Below are 17,929 nucleotides of genomic sequence, written 5' to 3'. Positions count from 1 at the left end.
TTTCTTAATTTGTAAAATAAGTATTCAATATTAACATAGACTTCTGATGGTTGTGAGGACCAACCGAAAATGATGCCTCGTGCATGATAAATGTTCAAGGCTAGCTTTTTCCAACCTCCTCTGCTTCTTCCTCTTCCTCTTTATTCTTCTCTGTATCCTTTAACTTCATATTTTTGACATCATTATCATCATCATTGTCTTGCTGAATAAAAATCAAAAGCTTTATGTAGTTATTTTTAGGGCATGGCATCATTGATGTCAAAGTATGTGTATATATACTTCCATGCATAAACCTTTATGCATATATATATATATATATATATATAAACATTTATGGAAAGATACATACTAAACTGCTCAAAGGTGGTTAACTCTGAGGAGCAGATCTATTAAAGAACAGGAAAGGATGAGACAAGCGCTTTATACACATAATTACTTTCTCTTGTTTTAAGCTTGAACTTTGTATGTCTAAGTACTTCTTAAAAAATAAAAACAGTTTAAATGGGAAAATTAATAATTTAAGTGTATGTTGATCATGACTACAAAACCAGTTTAAGAGATGGATAAAATAAATACCTGTCTGAAATTTTTCAAAATAGATACATGTGTCCACTTCCCTAAATTATCTTTTCTACCAGCCCACATGATCCAATGGAATTCTGCCACTAGAGACTGATTTTTTTTTTTTTTTTTTTTTTTGCTGTAATAAGGGCCCCTCTTAGAGTTCCTGTTGTGGCTCAGCAGTTAAGGAACCTGACTAGTATCCATGAGGATGAGGGTTCCATCCCTGGCCTTGCTTAGTGGGTTAAGGATCTGGCATTACCATGAGCTGTGGTATAGGTCGCAGATATGCTCAGATTCTGCATTGGTGGCTGTGGCAGAGGCTGGTGACTACAGCTCCGACTAGACCCCTAGCCTGGGAACCTCCATATGCCTTGGGTGTGGCCCTAAAAAAGACAAAAAAAAAAAAAAAAAGGCCCCCTGTTTACAGCAAAAAACTTTTGGAAAGGTAAATTTAAGAGAACCTTTGGTTATTAGTTTTTCATAAATTTCTTTTCCCAGGTGATTTCTGCAGCCCATAGTATCTATTTCCTATCTGAAAACTAATAAAATGGTTATTCAGTTTGGTGGTAAGCTAGTGAGTTATTGTGGGACCAATAAGAAAAAATGCATGTGAAATGTGGTGAAATGGGATTGAACGGTATTTACAGAAAGAATACATTCAGGTTCAAGATTCCTGAATAAAAATCTCAGCTCTGGGAGTTCCTGCTGTGGCACAGTGGGTTAAGGATCTGGCATTGCTGCAACTGTGCCTTGGGTCACAGCTGCACAGTTTGGATTCAGTCCCTGGCCCTGAGAATTTCGATATGCTGTGGGTATGAGGAAAAAAACAAATTCAGTTCTGCCAAATGAAGTAATGTATTGTTCTGTATATCTTATGGTTAACTTCTTCTGACACTATTCTTTTTTTTTTTTGCTTTTTAGGGCCTTACTCATGGCATATGGAAGTAAGTTTCCAGGCTAGGGGTCAAATTGGAGCTACAGTGGCCAGCCTACACCACAGGCACAGCAACATGGGATCCAAGCTGCAAATGTGACCTACACCATAGCACACAACAATGCTGGATCTTGACCCACTGAGCAAGGCCAGGGATGGAACCTGTGTCCTCATGGATATTAGTAGGGTTCATTTCCACTGCACCACAATAGGAACTCTCCTGACACTATTTTTCATCAATAAAATGGAGATAAAAATATCCACAAAATATCCACATCCCTGGGGGAGAGGGAGTTAGGGATCAAATATGGTATTTGAACTTGCCCACATTAGCCTCCTATATAATATTCACTGCTATTTTAATAAGTCCCTATTTTCTCTTTCCCTCTTTGGGTAGAATGAGAGGCCAAATCTGTTCCTGCATATGCTAATAATCAGCTCTGGGGCCTTAGGGAAGGTACTTTTTCTCTATTTTTTGCTTTGTTTTGCTTCAATATCTGCAAAATACAATTTTAGACTGGTTGACCCTTAAGCTTTCTTTTAACTGTGGTGTCCAATAGCAACCTACTTCAAGCAGTGACTGGGTGCGTTCAGGTCTCTTCTCTCCCTTACCGAAATCTTGATTAGAGAGATTTTAATATTGCATTAATCCTTTTTAACTCTTCGTGAAAACCCAGCTTTAAGGCAGGTTCCCAAGCTTTCTGGATAACCATTCCAGAGCCCTCTGTATATCCATTTTGGAACTGCCTATAGAAATCCTAAAGCGATAAATGAATTGGAAGAATTCTAGAATGTCAGATGACTTCATGAAATGATGAGATATCTGGGCAGAAGAAAAATTTCACCTAAATTACAGAAATACTGACATCAAGCTTTTAAATCTTTGTGTGGTAAGACATCATTTCCCCTGCCTGTGAAATTACCCTACCTCAGAAGGTTATAGCCCCTATGAGTGTGTGTTTACTCACCTATAAAATGAAGTTAGGAACACCCATTGGCAGCCAACTGGGAAGAAAAAAAGATGGGGACAGCATTTGCTCTTAGCACAAAAGCCTACCAAATAAGAGTGCTCAATCATTACTTTTATTATTCCATTCTGCTTAATTGCATCCCACTATAATGTTTCCTGCATGCTAGAGGTTCTGTTGATAAAAGTGGTTAATTTAGCAAGGTTCTTAGAGTAGAAATACAAAGATAATGAGGTTGGTGATGGTAATAATACTAGTTAATTAGCCCTTATTATGTTTTAGGTAGTTTTCTAAGCCCTTGGCCTATGTTAATATACCTAATCTTTAAGATAACCTATACAGTAAGTACTAACATTCTCATTTTTATAGATGAGGAAACCGAGGCATAGAAGGAGGGAGACAGAAACTGCAGGTGACAATTAAACAGAAAACTTTGTTTCATTGTAGAGTAGAATATAAAAATGCAGTCATGATTAAAACGGAATGTAGGATCAAGGGAGAGTTATTTAATGCAGGAGAGGCTGGAACAAATTTGCCTTCTAATGGATGACTCAACAGCAAAGAAGCCATTGAGGACATGAAGGAGATAGATGATGATGTATTTTCAGAAACGAGGCTGTGCAAGAGGTGAGTGTTCCAGGATGCAGGAGGAGGGCAGGGCTGCTCCAGGGTCAGTCACTGAAGAGCCACATGAATTTGACCATTTACCATTTCTGTGTCTGCAGTTAGTCATGTGAAAAGGAGTAGGGGAGGGGGCTATTAATGACTAGTAACTTTTCTCCAAATCAATTTTTCAGTTGCTATCAAATTACTTGATAGTGTTATACTCCAATACAATTTGAAAATGTTGCCTGCTTCAAGAGGAGCTCACTGTGATCTAACATTTCTCATAGTGGATTTTTATCTCGTTGGGTCTTCATAAAGGAGGAACTCTTGATAATAAAAAAAAATTATAATAAGTCAATCCATTTTAAAAGATGTATTTAACTGCTCCTGCATATTCAATATTTAGTTTCTTAATATTTTGTAACATTACATGAAACTATCCTAATGTTTACCTAACAGATTCAATCATATATAATTACTTCCCATAGAGTTCTATTGTATGGTATGGTTTCATATGATGCATGTAGTCCAGATTTGAAAGTCCATGTTTTATTTTCAACCACATTTCACTCTGTTACAAAAATTATCCTTCTTGGTAATAAAAATAATTTTCCTTTTAGGTTATGTTTTATTAAATCACATTTTCTGGTTACATATTTATATATAATATTTTAAAATATACCAAAATCATTTTAAAACTATGTAATCTCTTACTTATGTCTATCATTTATTATTCAATAAATATTTATTGAGTGCCTCCCTCTGAACAAGGCCCAATTCTAAGAACTATGGGGGATACAAGATGAATCATACATAAATCTAGCACTCAGAAAGTTTACCATCTTAGCAATGAAATGAAATGTGCAAATCTATCTTCAGCCCCTGCCCTAGTAGACTTCAAAAGAAATTATAAATTTTTAATGAAACAATTATTTTCAAGACTATTATCTCTGAATTTAAGCTGTGATGCTGGATTGTGTGGCACTCTGTGTTGCCTGGACTGCTTGAAAATCATAATCAGCATTTTATCTGATAATAAGAATTTAGCTAAAGAGTATGTCCTTCATTTAATATAATGGTAATAATACACAAATTTTTATTTTCCCATTTTTTTCCATGAAATTCAGAGTACTCATTTATCTTCACAGCACTCTGTGAATACAAAGAAAGCAGGTGGTACTAGATTTTTTTTTTTCTCTGATAACAATCTTTTCCTGCTAGACCTGGAATGGATGAAAATACTTTTTTCATGAGCATTTTCCTTGAACTGCCAAGTAGTCCCTGCTTTATCAATAAGAGTTTCTTTCAGTGACATTTAATACTCAATTAAGGAAAATATGTCACTTCGGTTTCTAGCTCCTACCCTCTTCAAAAATAAATACATAAAAGTTGTTGACCAAAGAAGAAAAACAGAACATCTCTAGGCATTAACAATGTTATATGCAGGAAGTAATGTTCCAACAGATGTATTTTCTTATTTTATTTGCCATAAATTATATCCACCAGCAAGAATGTCTACAGTATCTACAGAAGGCCTATTTCATCAGTATATCAATTGATGACAATTATCATTTCCCTACATTTTTGTCCTTTTTGGCCAGAATTCAAAATACAGATTTCAAGTTTCTGAGACAACAGCCATAGGAAATGGGAGATGCTACTTTCTTTTTTCAAACCAGCAATTCACTTGCATTGTATGTGGAGCAAAAGGAATCTGTAATGAGTCATTCCTATTTGAAAGAGAAGAAATAATCACTAGATAGTACATTTATTGTTAATATATTAAGAACTGTGTATACCTTCTTTCTACAACCAACCTTATTTAAACACAATGATTTTTCAACTTTTTTTCTCTCTTAAGAGTGATCCCCAAAGTAATGTTTATAATCGTACTCTGTATAATGTGAACTCCTTAGTTGCCAAGAAACATGCTTCCTTAATTTGGTTCCCCACAGATAAGTAAAATATTCCTTCCTGTACTACCATTCTGTAGGTAAATTAACACTTAACTAGGGCACTTTCAAAGCAGGGCATAACACTGCATTGAAGAATTCTAGTGTCAAGGAAGGTAAACCATGTGTAAGAAGTGTCTGCCCACAGGCAGCAGAAGAGGCGATGAGGCAGAACCCAGCTCTAGGATTTGTGGCGCTGGTGCAAAGCAAAACCATGGGGATCCCTTTTCCCTAATTAAGACCCTCAAGACAATCATAGCAGAGCATTAAACCAAGCAGAGGAGCTTCTGACTGTGGGGCCTGTGACTCAAGCCTCCCCGAATACAGCCTGTGCTCCCTTACATCTTTGTCCTACATACTAACTTTGCCTGTGCTCTTCCCTCTTCTTTTACTTTTATTTTATTTTACTTAACTTATTTATTTATTTATTTTTAAATTCCCACATTTTTAATTCCCTGACATTCCAGGCCAGGGGTTGAATCTGAGCTGCAGCTACAGCAACACCAGATCCTTTAACCCATAGCAGTGGGCTGGGGATTGAATCTGCACCTATGTAGCAACCTGAGCCACTGCAATTGGAATCTTTTTTTTTTTTTTTTAAGTCTTTTTGGGCCACACCCATGGCACATGGAAGTTTCCAGGCTAGGGGTCAAATCTGAGCTGTAGCTGCCAACCTACAACACAGCCACAGCCACATGGGATCCAAGCCATGTCTATGAACTACACCACAGCTCATGACAATGCCAGATCCTTAACTCACTGAGCAAGGCCAGGGATCAAAGCTACATACTCATGGATACTAGTTGGGTTCATTACCCTTGAGCCACAGCAGCCTCCTGAAGTTGGATTATTAACCCACTGTGCCACATTATTAACTCTCAGCCCTTCCCTCTTCTTTTTACCTATGGAAACATTCTGTTTATCCTAGTTCATATGTTACCTCCTCAGGAAGTCTTCCTTGATGTTCTTACTATCTTACCACCTTTCAAAATGGGTGTAACTTCTCTCTTCTCTGGATCTCCTTGGAACTCTTAAACCCCTTTGATACTTGGTATGTGATTGGCACAAAATTTTGACAGGTTTTACTTCTGATAAATAGCAAAATCTTGAAGGGTAGATAACATCATTAGTGACGCCACTAACAACTTTGTATCCTATAAAGCTTTTCATAAACAGGGTCAAGGAGTTAGTTCCCTGTGGCTCAGTAGGTTAAGGATCCAGTGTTGACACTGCTGTGGCGTGGATCGCTGCTGTGGCCCAGGTTTGATCCCTGGCCCAGAATTTCTACATGCTGTTAGTGTGGCCAAAAAAATAAATGTGCTCAATAAATACTTGAGAAATTATTTAGTTTTGAGGAGAGATTTCTAGACCAGACATTATAATTGGTTTTAAATTCATCTATATATTTAACAAGAATTGAGTCCCTGCTGTTAGTAATGAGGTGATTTTAAGAGCTATTTTCTTCTAGAAAGAAGTCTTTGGGCTTAATTAAAAAAAAAAAAAAACTGACCTAAACTGAACTATATAAACAGTACACTATTACTGCTCTTTTGTTGTTTAACAAAAGTATTCTGATTTTAAATTGCACTGATTAAATGATGTTTATACTTTTTGGTTAAGGAAATTATTACTTCTGCTAGTTAAGTGATTTTTGATGCAAGTGAAAAGATATTGACTCAAATGTACTCAAATTTGACTCAAATTTAAAAGAGCAAGGGAATTGTCTCAGAATTGAAAATTCAGAGGTAGAGGAGCCTCGGGTTGACCATTCAGTAGTTCCAGCTTTGTTCCCCTTGGATCCTGTTGGCTCTACCCTCTTCCATCCTCAGATTGATAGCTGAATAAACACGTTCCATATCTGTGGACAATAGAATCCAGAGGAAGAGGGAGGGAGTCATTACCAGATGCTCTGGGAAACAACAAGGAAGAACTTTCCCAGAAACTCCTAAAGAAGCACTTTTCATCTCATTGGCCCCATTTCTGAACCAATCACTGGCAATCAAAGTGGAATAACTCAGACTAATCACACCAAGGAGACAGCCTTCCCTGTAACATCTGGGTGGTAAGAGGAGGAAAAGACACCTAAACAAAATCTGAGTCTCTTAGAGAGGAGGACAAGAGAAATCAAGGCTGGGTGAGCAAATAATATTAATTAAAGAATACATTATCAATGAACAGCCCCAATGGTTATTTTTTTGAATTGTGAATTAATTTTAAATCATACTCACCTTCCAATATTCGGATCCAATTTTTTGATATATAAAACAAATTAATTAGAGTTACATGGTGATTTAACCCAAATTGTCTCTCATAAGTTATATAATATTTCTGCCTTATTTGTTTCAGTATATTACGCCATAAAAATTAATATAGAAAATAATTTTAATGCCCATAGCATCTCACAACACTATTACACAAAAACTTTGCATAACATCAGAAATTCTAAAGCTGCTATACCATTAAATTTACAATTGGAATGACACTATAATAGACAATATGGAATCAATATTCTAGCCCAGATAACTCTCACCTAGATGAACCCATATGGATGTCATTTAAGTATTAATGCTTAAGCTAAAGCATAGCCACAGATTTTCCTTTCATGTTTAAACCAAGATTATATAGTAATTTTTGCTTATGTAATCTGATCACAAATAGTGTTCTATTTTAGCCCTGATACATTATTGAAACTTGAATGGAACTCTTAGTAATGTTTCTATCACAGAGGTACTATTATAATTGCTTATGTTAAAAAATAATTTAAAAGTGAATAGTAGCAGATGTGTATGTGTCAAGACAAATTAAGTTATATGCTTTATGTGTATTTCAGTATAACTTCAATTATATCTCAAAGTTGACAAAGGTAAAAACTGACATTTTTAATGAATACTAGTAAATACTATGAATGATTACTGAAAATGTGTGGTATAAAATCTCATCACAAAGATTATTAGCTCTTTTCCAAAGGTTCTATTTTAGATTCTTCTAACCACCTATTGCTGATTGGGCCTATAATATGCTGTAAAGATCAGTGCATTTTGTTATAGTTATAATTGTCCTAACGACATCACAGTCTAAACTGTCTCAAATTAATCCCATAAAGAGTTGTCTTATGGGAAAATAAGTAGCAACGAATGGCAGTGAAATCCCTTTTTGGTTTGAGGCATCTATCTTTGAAAGCCAAATATTATCAAATATTAACTCCTAACAAACTAAGTACAAATGGGTCACCATGCTGTACAGTAGAAAAAAAAATAATCTATTGGGGAAATAAAAAAAAAAAAAAACTGAGTACAAATGAACAATTGAATCTTGAATATTTCCAAAATATGGTAATGGCAGGAGTTCCCATTGTGGTGCATTGGTTAACGAATCCGACTAGGAACCATGAGGTTGCGGGTTCGATCCCTGCCCTTGCTCAGTGGGTTAAGGACCCGGCGTTGCCGTGAGCTGTGTGCAACTTTGAGATAATTGAACTTATGTGTTGCAGACGCGGCTCAGATCCTGCGTTGCTGTGGCTCTGGTGCAGGCCGGCAGCTATAGCTCCGATTAGACCCCTACCCTGGGAACCTCCATATGCCGCGAGAGCAGCCCTAGAAATGGCAAAAAGACCAAAAAAAAAAAAGAAAAAAAAAAAAAGGTAATGCTAGATTCCAACAGAATTGCATGTGACAGATGTAGGTGATCCACTCAATTGGACCTAAGTCAGAGCTTCCCAAACGTGAGTGTATAAGAAACCAAAGTTTCTTGTTGCAGTAAAGATTCTGATGCCATACGTCAGGGATGGAGTCTCATAATTTGCATTTCTAATGAGCTCCCAGGATGCTAACTCTGCTTGTATGCTGTAGGCCTTAAATATCAAAGTTCTAAGTCACTTGAAATTCACAAAAATACAGTTTAACTATCTGGATTACAAGTGTTTTGTCACATTTGATCATCTTTTAGAAAGAGAAACAAATCTAGCAAGAATGTATAACCCCTACTACTTTTGTGTGTGTGTTTGTCATAAATTAAAAATACTCCTATTAATGTTATAATATTTAAGAATGAAGCCATCTCTGGGCAAGATCAAAGCTTCTATTTTATCCTATTCTGAACTTCCTTTAAGGAAATAAAAAGCACAACTCACTTTAGGAATCTGCTTAAAAACTGAAGCTACAAACTCCTTTAAAATCAAAAGATTTCCCTTGTGGTTATCAAGGGAAAGTGGGGAGGGAGTGGGATGGACTGGGATTTTGAGGTTAGTATATGCAAACTATTAAATTTAGAATGGATAAACAATAAAGTCCTACTGTATAGCACAGGGAACTATATCCAATCTCCTGGGATAAACCACTAAGGACGGGAATATAAAAAAGTGTGTGTGTGTGTGTGTGTGTGTGTGTGTGTGTGTGTGTATATGTATATATGAATGACTGAGTCATTTTGCTGTACAACAGAAATTGGCACAACATTGTAAATCAACTATAATTAATTTTAACTTTTAAAAAAATTTCCTGGTATCATCTAAGTTTGATTATATCTGATAAAATGGAAAGTATATTCTTCATACTTTTCACATATTTAAAAGTTAATGTCATCCCTTTATTCCTTTTACTAAGATTTGGAAAATCTCAAATTCTTTGATTTTCAAACTTTTCATTATTTTCTCACCTCTGTTTACTGTTCTAAATTTCTCTACGTATTTTAAGCTTGAGGAAGCCAGTCCTTTACATAAATACTGTCTTACTTGATGCACGTCTACTTATTAAAAACAAAATAATCAAGGAATTTGAATAAGCTGTTTAATCATTAGTAAGGAAATTATTTTAGCACAGTTTGGAAGTTATATATTTTTCCTTCCTTCTTGGGTTACTTTTTAGTCTTTGTGCAAGTTGTGTAAATCTGAATTGAAGAGGACACTGCTGATGGTGTCCATGATTTAGTATAACCATGAAATTAAGTCCTGGGCCACATGCCCAGTATCTAAACTAAATCAAGGAGAGCTTAATTGGAATTAGGCAGTGAGCCTAGAAGAACTTTTCTTTGTTCAGTCTCAAGTTCCTAGTTCCACTGGATTCATGTTTCATAGAAATATGTATTTGGGGACTACAGAAAGAGAGAGACTGAATATATACCGGTTATAGAGAAGATTCTGCAGCCGATGAAACTAACCAAGGAAAGATTAGTTCAAGGAGAAGTAAATATATATCCAACATATTGGTAGATATGTGGTAAACATTTCAAAGGAGGATATTTTTTAAGTTAAAGTTTGGTTTTTGTTTTGTTTTTGTTTTTTCACGTTTAAGATATTGAAAAAAAATAGGAGTTCCTGTCATAGCTCAGAGGAAATGAATCTGACTAGCATCCATGAGGATGCAGGTTCCATCCCTGGCCTCTCTCAGTGGGTTAAGGATCTGGTGTTGCTGTGAGCTTGGTGTAGGTCACAGACGTGGCTCGGATCTCACCTTGCTGTGGCTGTAGCTACATCTCCAATTAGACCCCTAGCCTGGAAACCTCCATATGCCGTAGGTGTGGCCCCCCCCCAAAAAAAAAAGATATTGAAAAAAACATTTGTGATGCTGAATTAGAAAACAGAAATATCAGGAAATAATTTGGCACACTTAACAACTTACTTTCAAATGAACACAGCAGACTGTGACAAACATGGCTTTAGTGATTCTATACATGATAAAATCCTGTTCTTAGCTTCATTGTATAGATAATACACTGATCACCTCTCTATGACTGTGAGTTGTAAAAGGAGGGAAGTAAAGTGCTCTTTTTTTCATTCTATCTTACTCTGACATTATAAGGGAAAACTGTATTAAATAACAAATAGAGAACTTTCAATTCTTTAGTGGTATGTATGGTACACTGTATTATTTTTTTGCTTGCTTGAGACAGTAATAACCTCACTAGAATAAGCATGGAGAGTATGGTGAGATTTTGAAAAACAAATTCCTATTATAAAATGTGTGGGATAATGGAACAAGATTGAGTAAGGACCTGTAAATACTGCTTAATTCTATTTGTAATTGTTTAAATTTTCAAGTGCTATGGAATTTGGAGACATAGAGGCATGATCCCAGTTCTTAAAATTGTATATGTATATATGTAATTACTAGGGAATAGAGCCTTGGATATTTTAGAATAGAGGCAAATGTGTGGCCCTGAGGTTTTAGATGAATAAGACAAGACCAGCTACTATATCTACCTCAAATTCAAGTATTTTGCCACTATAATACATTTTAAAAGTTCTTTGGCCACAAATTTTATTCTGGACTCTAGGATTCTTATAGGATTTAGTTAAAGTTCTATTAAATGATGTTTTCCCATCAGAAATATCAAAGTTTAGTTGTATGATGAACTCTTAAATCAGCAAGTGCAGTAGACAATGACCCAGGTGGTTTCAGGAATGAATATTGTCTATAAATTCCTCTTTCTCATTGCCTCTAGCTTTTGACCACACTTTGTCATGCTCTCTGAATTTGCCCGTAATATGGAGTAACCATTCATTCAAAAGACTTTGTATTGTGGGCCTATCATGTACAAGGTTTTAGAGGGAAAACTAAGCTACATAGTCAAAATTCATTTTTGTATTTCCCATTCCTGGAACATCTGTTGCCCTACACTGATTCTTACTTTGAAGAATTTGTGTAGTTCAGACTCTTTCAGGCCTTGCTTTAGCTATGAGAATAGCCACCTAGTTGCCCTTCAATGCACTCTCTTTACTACTGCCAGCTTCTTCCTCAAGTAGATCTCTGTCATGTCATCCACTGCTCAGAAACCTTAAGGACCTGCAGATAAGTTCCAAGTATTATCATCCTCCTTATCCAGCAACTGCATGGCCTATTGCAACTTGGACCCAATAAGATCTTTCCAACCTGATTCCTTCTCATCCCCCTTAACATATCCTACACTCTAGCGCCACTTCAATTGGTAGTATTGAATAGGATGAGTTCGAGAGTGCAGAGTGTGAAGCCTGGATGCCTGACTATGAATCCTGGTGTTTCCAGATCCTCCTTGTGTGAATGTGGGCAAGACACTTGAACTGTCTTTGTCTCAGTTTCCTCATCTGTACAATAGGGATAATAACAGCTCCTATGGCATAGTGTTGTTGTGATAATAAAATGGATGAATGTATGTAAAGCATTTAGAAGAGAGCTGGGCACATAGTAAGCTCTTGGTGATACCTGCTATTATTTATTTTCTTTTGTACTTTACTCATGTTGTTTCTTCTACTTGGGAAGCCCACTTCACCCCCTTACTGCCATTGTTTTATGTCCATGTCCAGATTCTACCTATCTTTCAAACTCTAGTTTCAATGATTTTTTTGTTGTTGTTGATCTGGACTGCAGTCTGTCTTCTTAACCACTAAGCTGAATGGACTCTGTCACAGTAACACAGGAATTAATCTGATGATTAAAAAAAATCACTTTATTTACAGGTGAAACATAGGCAGATATATAGAAATTTGTGGTTTAGGGAATGATTCCAATAAGATTGTTCATGATACAATGTTCCAATAATAATTATGCTGAATGGAACATTGTCAATTTAACAGGTCAAATTTCAATCTCTGAGCACCAGTCTTAATAATTAAAGCATCAAGTTGTCCTTGTGCTCCAGCATTATGGATTGGTGCTGTAAAGTGCCATCAGCATTCTTTATTTTGTGGTCAAAGAGACATTTAAATGTGCCTTTCCTTAACCTTGAGAATTATGGCCCATTCCTCAAACACTCAGCATTCTGGTGAGCAGTTAATGAAGTGGAAGATTTTTGATTCATTGAGAGATGGTTTCAGAAAGAATTTTCAAGCATTAGTTTCAAGTAATATTGGAACCCATTTTTAAATATGTTTCCAACGGGAGAATGAAGCAGAGACTCCCCACTGAGATTTAGCAGAAGAGACTGTCCTCTTTTGCAGGGACTTACACATTCCCTCGCATCACCTAGGGACTCCAGTATAATGGGCTCCAGTGAAAGGCAAAGTATTTGTCAAGATGGAAGATAAATAAAGGGTCCTGATCAAGTTTTTTGATTGCACAAACAGAAATCAGTTGTAGCTAATAAAGAAAAAGGGAGATACTGGACATGCTGATAGAATCAATAGCAGGTTAGGAGACTAAGCTTGGAAATGAACTGTAATCAGAAGAAACACAAGTTCCTTAAAAGCTAGATGTATGAATGTCTTGTAATAGAAACTATCCCATTGACTTGCAATGTGGTGATTTATAGCTAACTATTTCCTTCATTCTTTCCCTTTTGGATCAAGATTTCCTCTCTTGAGGCGTTCCCATCGTGGCGCAGTGGTTAACGAATCCGACTAGGAACCATGAGGTTGCGGGTTCAATCCCTGCCCTTGCTCAGTGGGTTAATGATCCAGCGTTGCTGTGAGCTGTGGTGTAGGTTGCAGACTTCGCTTGGATCCAGTGTTGCTGTGGCTCTGGCGTAGGCTGGCGGCTACAGCTCCGATTAGACCCCTAGCCTGGGAACCTCCATATGCTGCGGGAGTGGCCCAAGAAATGGCAAAAAGACCAAAATAAATAAATAAATAAAATTAAAAAAAAAAAAAAGATTTCCTCTCTTGAAAGAGAGCAGCTCTTTGGACCAAGTCTAAGTTTTGTGCCCATTCCCCATCTCTGTTGGTAAAGGAAGATAGAGCATCTAACTCATCTGTCACCCAAAGCAGAAGGCAGTCAGATGAATAGGCCCCTCTCCCCACATGACTGTCACAACAGGGTAGGAATAATCCACCAATGGTGATCACAGTTGGTATGAGGAAGAGAGAATGGATGTAGGCAGGCACAAAACGGCAAATGTACACTCTGTATACTGGGGGACATGTACTTAGCAGTAACCCAACCAATATGTTATAAACCCCTCAGACCTTGTCTAGACTCAAACCTGGTCCTTGATCAAGGGTAAAATTTACAGAAAAGATCATGCCATTAATGGGAGTTCTCATTGTGGCTCAGTGGAAAAGAATCTGACTAGTATCCATGAGGGTGTAGATTTGATCCCTGACCTTGCTCATTGGGTTAAGGATCCATTGTTGCCATGAGCTATATTGCAGGTTGCAAATGTAGCTCAGATCCCGAGTTGCTGTGGCTGTGGTGTAGGCCACTGACTACAGTTCCAATTCGACCTCTAGCTCTGGGAACTTCTGTATGCTGAGTGTGCAGCCCTAAAAAAGAAAGAAAAAAAAAAGACCATGTTATTAAAAAAAAGTATACCTAAATTTATCTTCATCTATATCTAATGAATAGAAATATATTTTAACTAAAGAGCAGAGTACAAAGGTAAATTGTCTCCAAAATCAGCTACAGCTTTTCTCCATTGATTCTTGGTTTTTTTTTTGGGGGGGGGGGGATGGTGGCATACCCATGGAATATGCAGGTTCCCAGGCTAGGGGTTAAATTGCAGCTACAGCTGCTGGTCTACGTCATAGCCACAGCATTACCAGATCCAAGCTGTGTCTGCAACCTACTCCACAATTCACTGAAATGCTGGATCCTTAACCTACTGAGTGAGGCCAGGGAACGATCCTGTGTCTTCATGGATGCTAGTCAGATTCATTTCCACTGATCCACGACAGGAATTACAGAATGGTTTTCTTAAATACTGGCAGTTTTAACTTGCAATTTTTTTTTCTTTTATAGTTTCCAAATAATAGGGTATCCTTGAAATACTAGCAGGAAAAAAAAAAAAAATCCCAGTTTTCTCTCTCTGGAAACATTTATTTTCTTACCTGTCTATATGTAAAATCTTTAAATTTTTTTGTCCAAATCCATTCTGCTTTGAAAAACGTGTAAATTATATCTCTTCTACTCCCATGTTGCCAAAGTACCATTTAAGAACAGATTGTCCGAAGGAAGTAAATAAAAATAATTGGAGTAAAAATGTAAGAGTAGTCTAGGAGTTCTCTAAATGACAGAAGGACATTTAGAGAACTCCACATAGCTAGTGGGACCATTAGCAAATAAATTATTGGTCTTTTTATTGGCCATCTTCCAGGAGTGACTCTCTGACTTGCTACAGGGTCTTTGAGATTACCCCCCCTTTTTTTTTTGGTCTTTTGTCTTTTTAGGGCCACATCCACGCCATGTGGAGGTTTCCAGCCTAGGGGTCTAATCGGAGCTGTTGCTGCCAGCCTACACCAGATCCACAGCAACACCAGATCCGAGCCACATCCGAGACCTCCACCACAGCTCACGGCAACGCCAGATCCTTAACCCACTGAACAAGGCCAGGGATCAAACCCACAACCTCATGGTTAGTAGTCAGATTTGTTTCTGCTGTGCCAAGATGGGAACTCCAGATTCCCAAAAATTTTTAAAGGATTATTTTGTCTGAATTACAGACCATAAAACCCAACTGAACTATTGCAGATATTTATCTGTTGGTATTAATGCTTCCTTCAGGACTGGCAAGGGTATTGGGTTCTAGGGAGGAATGAAAAAAATACAATATTACTCCTTCTTTAGGGATTTAAATCATGCCCTAAAATTTTATTTTTATTTTTTTTATCATGAAATATGATGGTGGAAAATCACCAGGTGTTTAATACAACAATTACATCTATGGTCTGTCCAGAAGGGAGAGGTGAGTGGTCTGAGATAATTAGAAAAATTTCCTGGAGGACGGTGAACCAAACTGGATTCTGAGGAATGGGTGAGATTTGCCAGATGAAGAGAGTTGAGAAGGAGAATGTCCTGAGCAAAGGCAAAGACCCTGACTTAGGAAAGTTGCCACATCATTTTCTTCCATTAATATGAGAATGCATGAAGGTTGGCATTTAAAACATATTTGTCGTAGGCATTTCTAAACCTAGCAAACAATATAGATGATCCTTCAAAACAAAGATAATGCTTAATTTTAGACCATTCCTTCCACAACTTGTTAACCAATGGCTTATTCTTAAGATAAAAATACTGTGACTTTGAAGAATTAAAAAAAAATTAAGATAAAATTATAGGGATAATGCCAATGAATCATATGTTTAATTTTCTGGAGCTCAGTATGTTACGTAAAGGCCAAATCTCTTTGATAGAGTGTCCCAGCACCACCCCATCCTTCCTTTGATACAAAAAGGAAACAGTAAGGAAGGTAGTGACAAATGAAATACTAGCTCGTCTCTCTAGCAACGAAAACTTAATATGAGAAAGTTAAAGGAGGACCTGGCTTGACTCAATTCTAGTAGGTAAACTTTTACCTATTTTTGAAAATTGTGATGTAACTAGTGGTTGAGTATCATTATTCTGAACATGTCCACCTTCATTCTCTGATTTATTTAATGATTTTAAAGAAAATTCTCTTTTGCATTTTTTATTGTGCCCAGATGGATAAAATTGTTCAAGGGGAGTTCCCATCGTGGCTCAGTGGTTAACAAATCCTACTAGGAATCATGAGGTTGCAGGTTCGATCCCTGGCCTTGTGCAGTGGGTTAAGGATCCAGCATTGCCGTGAGCTGTGGTGTAGGTCACAGATGCGGCTCGGATCCTGAGTTGCTGTGGCTCTGACATAGGCTGGCAGCTACAGATCTGATTAGACCCCTAGCCTGGGAATCTCCATGTGCTGCAGGTGCAGCCCTAGAAAAAGACAAAAAAAAAAAAAAAAAAAACTGTTCAAGGATAGGGAGAAAAAGTATAGTAAATTTTCTGCTATAAAGAGTGGGAGATGAGATGGTTGATATGGAAGTCAATGACCTTGATGAACAAAAATCAGGCTAATTTAAACTTTAAGTGGAATTTCACATACTAAAAGCTAAAAGCTAAAACAATAAATCTTGGTTTATTCAACAAGTCAATGGTATGAAAAACAGGGGAAACATGAAGATATAGGTTAACAATTCTGATACATCTAAACATGTACATTGGAATTGAACTGTTAGATAATTGGATGGCGGGTGGAGAGAGCCATATTTGTCACAGTTAGGAGTGAGAGTTTACAGATAAACAAGGGGAAGGTGTTAGAATTATCTACATAGTAGTAAATGAGTTGGAGGCATCATTGTGAACTCATGTTGAGCCTAAAAAAGATACAGATGGTTACATATAGAAATATTTATAGATATGTGTATGTAAAAATGTTAGGGTACACATATATATTTTCTTGCTCTATCAACTGAGAGGACTTAGAAGTAACAACACTCAGCAGAAAGGAGTACACCTAGCACCCAGAACTTGGGTTCTAATATTGTTCTCCAATAGAAGGAACCAGGACTCCTTAGAGAAATGGGTAATTAGAAGAGTGGGGCAGGAAATATTCAAAATGTGCTTGAAGCATCTTGTATCAAAAAATACGGAAATTATAAAAGAAAATTATGGGCCTATATTGAAGGGACAGAGGAGCCAAATTAAAGAGCACTCAGAGATACAACATTTTAAGAGACAAAAAAAAGTGTTAATGGCTTATAGCCCAAAGGATAAAATATCATGAATCTATGCTGATAGAAAGAGAGAAAGAGAGAAAGAAAGAAAGAAAGAAAGAAAGAAAGAAAGAAAGAAAGAAAGAAAGAAAGAAAGAAAGAGACAAATCTCCATACAGAAGACTTCTACATAATTTATGTAAATATCCTCAAAGAAATAAAACATGATTCTTCTTTTTTAAACTCTCTTCTTTAATTTTGTGCCAAGCATAGTGACATTCTTCCAAAGCACACAGTGTGGAAAGGTTGAGGAGAAATAACTTTGTAATGGAGAAACCTGACCAACATTACCTGAACCAGAAGGTCAAGATCAATAACAAGAGTGATAAGTATAGCCGATGTGATAGGATGAAAAGGGCTCTTCATCTCTGTGGCCTTCCTCTGAAAAATCTATAACATCAGCCTAATCATGAAAAAAAAAAAATGCCAGGAAAATTTCAGAGGAGGAGCATTTTACAAAAAATGTGACTACTACTGCTCAAAACTGTCAAGG

The 17,929-nt window shown here is 36.8% G+C and overlaps 1 protein-coding gene and 1 long non-coding RNA gene across 4 annotated transcripts in view; both read left to right on the top strand.

Annotated features, from left to right (window-relative positions):
* Positions 1-17,929, top strand: part of PRKG1 (protein kinase cGMP-dependent 1) — a 1,234,647-nt gene that overhangs the window by 632,886 nt on the left and 583,832 nt on the right.
* On the top strand, positions 677-4,451 carry LOC146396964 (uncharacterized). The gene is made up of 2 exons (XR_014827639.1): positions 677-760; positions 1,647-4,451. It is a non-coding gene; the product is annotated as an uncharacterized LOC146396964 (long non-coding RNA).

Source organism: Sus scrofa, chromosome 14 (genome assembly GCF_054392235.1).
Source record: "Sus scrofa isolate SSC_HxYL_T2T_F1_AM1 chromosome 14, Sscrofa_HxYL_maternal_Yorkshire_Landrace_v2.0, whole genome shotgun sequence".
In the NCBI taxonomy this organism is placed as follows: Eukaryota; Metazoa; Chordata; class Mammalia; order Artiodactyla; family Suidae; genus Sus; species Sus scrofa.
This window is presented reverse-complemented; position numbering and strand designations above follow the sequence as displayed.